We start from the raw sequence: 4,282 nt of genomic DNA on the forward strand, positions 1-4,282 counted from the left end.
GAGGTACTGCAGGGACTTGCTGGATCCATATATGTGTGTATCTTCTCCACACGCCACTGGCACAGGGGAAGCCTGGAGTCCAGCAACCACGGTGAGGGAGAGCTACAAGTGGTCAGGGCTATAGCAGGAGGCAAAAAGCTCCCTTCTCTGAGGCTCGAGCTCCGGACCTTCAGATTATGAGACTGACGCGCTACTGACAGCGCTCAGAAGCCTTGCCTGCAGCGCCTGGCCACTGCTGGTGGAGGGTGAGTGGCATTTGAGACCACAGCACAGTTGAGTTTGTCTGCAGGACAAATGGTGGTGCAGGCGATGACGTCAACCTCCTGTAGGCAGATGGAGTTCACCTGACTACCCCTGCAGCCGGACCCTCCCTCAGTTCTTCCTGGAAGTCCAGACAGCACCCCATCCTCAGGAGACCAGCCAAGAAAAAGCCTTCTTTGGGTGGCGCTGGAAGTTGTGCCATGGCACTGAGCGCCTACCATCCTCACCACTCGAGAAGAGGAAGGGGAAAAATGCCCTCTCGGACTAATGAAGAGAGGAGCTGCAGGAAGGCAGGAGAGGGCCCCTCCCGAGCAGGAACTGAAAGTTGGAGTGCAAAAGGACCGGCTGTGGCAGGGGAAGGCAGAAGAGCTTCTTGAAAGACAGGTGTAAGCAAAAGGGTTTGAAAGGCTGCATGTGAGTGATAAAACCAGGCAGCCCAGATGAGAGCAAGCAAAGCCAACCCACTTCCCTGACTGGGACTCAACCCAGGCCGTGGCGGTGAGAACGCCAAATCCTGACCACTAGACCATCAGGGAGAGGTACTGCAGGGACTTGCTGGATCCATATATGTGTGTATCTTCTCCACACGCCACTGGCACAGGGAAGCCTGGACTCCAGCAACCACGGGTGAGGGAGAGCTACAAGTGGTCAGGGCTATAGCAGGAAGGCAAAATGCTCCCTTCTCTGAGGCTCGAGCTCCGGACCTTCAGATTATGAGACTGACGCGCTACTGACAGCGCTCAGAAGCCTTGCCTGCAGCGCCTGGCCACTGCTGGGTGGAGGGTGAGTGGCATTTGAGACCACAGCACAGTTGAGTTTGTCTGCAGGACAAATGGTGGTGCAGGCGATGACGTCAACCTCCTGTAGGCAGATGGAGTTCACCCTGACTACCCCTGCAGCCGACCCTCCCTCAGTTCTTCCTGGAAGTCCAGACAGCCCCCATCCCTCAGGAGACCAGCCAAGAAAAAGCCTTCTTTGGTGGCGCTGGGAAGTTGTGCCATGGCACTGAGCGCCATACCATCCTCACCACTCGAGAAGAGAGGGGGAAAAATGCCCTCTCGGACTAATGAAAGAGGAGCTGCAGGAAGGCAGTGAGAGGGCCCCTCCCGAGCAGGAACTGAAAGTTGGAGTGCAAAAGGGCGGGTGTGGCAGGGGAAGGCAGAAGAGCTTCTTGAAAAGACAGGTGTAAGCAAAGGGGTTTGAAAGGCTGCATGTGAGTGATAAAACCAGGCAGCCCAGATGAGAGCAAGCAAAGCCAACCCACTTCCCTGACTTGGGAATCGAACCCAGGCCGTGGCGGTGAGAACGCCAAATCCTGACCACTAGACCATCAGGGAGAGGTACTGCAGGGACTTGCTGGATCCATATATGTGTGTATCTTCTCCACACGCCACTGGCACAGGGGAAGCCTGGAGTCCAGCAACCACGGGTGAGGGAGAGCTACAAGTGGTCAGGGCTATAGCAGGAGGCAAAAAGCTCCCTTCTCTGAGGCTCGAGCTCCGGACCTTCAGATTATGAGACTGATGCGCTACTGACAGCACTCAGAAGCCTTGCCTGCAGCGCCTGGCCACTGCTGGGTGGAGGGTGAGTGGCGTTTGAGACCACAGCACAGTTGAGTTTGTCTGCAGGACAGACGGTGGTGCAGGCGGTGACGTCAGCCTCCTGTAGGCAGATGGAGTTCACCTGACTACCCCTGCAACCGGACCCTCCCTCAGTTCTTCCTGGAAGTCCAGACCGCACCCCATCCCTCAGTAGACTAGTCAAGAAAAAGTCTTCCTTGAGTGGCGCTGGAGTTGTGCCATGGCACTGAGCGCTAACCCATCTCACCACTCGAGGAAGAGGAACGGGGAGAAAATGCCCTCCTCGGACTAATGAAAGGCAGAGAGCTGCGGGAAGGCAGGAGAGGGCTGAGGAGCTGAAGAGAGAGGAAAAGGGCCCCTCCCGAGCAGGCCCATGGAGGTTGGAGTGCAAAAGGGGGGGCTTGTGTAGGGGAAGGCAGAAGGAGCTTCTGAAAGGACGGTATTAGGCAAGGGGTTTGAAAGGCTGTGTGCGCGCGATATAAAACCAGGCAGGCAGCCCCGAGGAGAGCGAGCAAAGTGCACCTGCTTCCCTGCGGTCGTCAGGAGTGATTTCCTTCTGGCTGACTGTTCCTGCATGTAGAGACGGTAGTATGCTGACTCACTTTTCGTCTCCCATACACACACACTCCAAGGACATGTACGCTGTCTCTGTCACATATATGGTGGTCCTCTTACTCTCTCAAAACACTTCCCAAACACACGTTCTCTCTGTGTTTTCTGCCCTCTGTCCACACAGTCTCCCCCTCCCATCACACTTCAGTTGAAAAGTGGCTGGCATCTAGTAGGATGCCCACGGAACCATGGGTTGAATAAAACTGCATCATGTTGGTGTACTTGCTTCAATAACTTTTTGTCTACCGAACTCTGTTGTGTAGACATGATCGAAGAGCTTTCTCCTTCAGTGAGTCACAAGACTGTTAGCCAAGGGACTGGAGGCTGTTATGGAGAACAGAAGCATTGCCTGCAGCATGATTTTTCTCAGATGATCACTTACATGTTCGGTCTATCAACCAATGCTGGCTCCCTATAGCTCAAATTGGGCATAGAAGCAGTTTGTCCACTGAGGATGTGACAGGATCCCCAGGGTACAACATGGAAGTGGGGTATACTGCACACTCTTAACTCTCTAGACAATGCTTTGATAGTGAAAAGCAGTAACCCACTCCAGGTGCTGTTGTCACTCCATATAGCAACCTGTGGAGCCCCATAGCCAGTTAGATTGCATGAATGCTCCCTGAGCTACTCATAAATCACACGGAGACAGGCACCAGCAATCTCCCAACCCCCCAGCCTTACACTTTAGAAGTGTACTGTCTTGCCCTAGTCAGAAACCTGACCAGTGTAAGTTCATTGTGTAGTCTGCCTCTCCCTTGATATGTGGAGAGGACATATGCTAGCCTTCGTGTCCTGAGATGAGATTTTCAAAGCAGTTCAACCAAGACACTCTGTTTTAGATAAAGTATAAAACAGATTTATTAACTACAGAAGGATAGATTTTAAATGATTATGAGTGGTAGGCATAAAAGGTCAGAGATAGATATCAAAGGACAGGCAAACAGAGGGAGTTTGCCTGGGAACCCTCTGAGAGGAGCTAAAGTGAGCGCTGTGTTGTGAGCTGCTGGGGTGAATATTCGAGTGTCTGTCTCCTGTGACCATTGTTTGACCGTATGCTTATTTGTTTGCATAGTGTGAATTGGTAGTGCTTTGTTCCAAGTGGGCCTTGAGTGGTTGATTGGAGGGAAGGCTTTGAGATGAGCCACCCGCTTTGAGCCAGCAGTCCTAGAAAAAGGCTGGCGGTTGCGAACTGGGACAGGCAAACAGAGGTGAGTTACCTGGGAGTTTGCACACAGCATTCGGCCTTTCAGGCTCCTGGGAGCAGTACCCACAACACTGAGGAGTGCCCTCTTAGAAGGAAGACATGGCTAGTGTGTGATCAGCTGTTATGGCCTACTCAGAATGGGCCATGTTTTCTTTCTCCCAGAGGACAGAAGCGACTTCGTCTGTACGAAGTGCAAGCTGGTCTGCATATTGGAAGAGAAGGTTAAAGGACTAGACAACCAAGTATCAACCCTATGTTGCATCAGAGAACATGAGGATTTTCTGTCTAGAAGTCAGTGGAAGTACAACATGCTGAAGATTTAGAGAGTGCAGTGCAGAACGGGGAAGAATATTAGCAGCATGTGATCTCCAGAAGAAGGAAGAGGAGAACCTATGTACCCCTGTCAGAGTTCCCTCCCCACTCTGAACTTTATGGTACAGATGTGCACAGACCAGCCTTGTTTTTCTTAGGACACTAAAAAAACCAGAGTCTTAAAAAAACCCAGAACTTTATTAGAAAGAAAAAGGTAAAAGAAGCACCTCTGTGAAATTAGAATGGGAGATAATCTCACAGGGCAATTAGATTCAAAACAGAGAATTTCCCTCTAGGCAAAACTTTAAAG

At 51.8% G+C, this 4,282-nt stretch overlaps 1 non-coding gene across 1 annotated transcript; it reads right to left on the reverse strand.

Annotated features, from left to right (window-relative positions):
- Positions 1–1,525: 1,525 nt before the first annotated feature.
- TRNAE-CUC lies at positions 1,526–1,598 on the reverse strand. Its single transcript has one exon. It is a non-coding gene; the product is annotated as a tRNA-Glu (tRNA).
- Positions 1,599–4,282: the final 2,684 nt, after the last annotated feature.

This window comes from Dermochelys coriacea, chromosome 11, assembly GCF_009764565.3.
Source record: "Dermochelys coriacea isolate rDerCor1 chromosome 11, rDerCor1.pri.v4, whole genome shotgun sequence".
Classification (NCBI taxonomy): Eukaryota; Metazoa; Chordata; order Testudines; family Dermochelyidae; genus Dermochelys; species Dermochelys coriacea.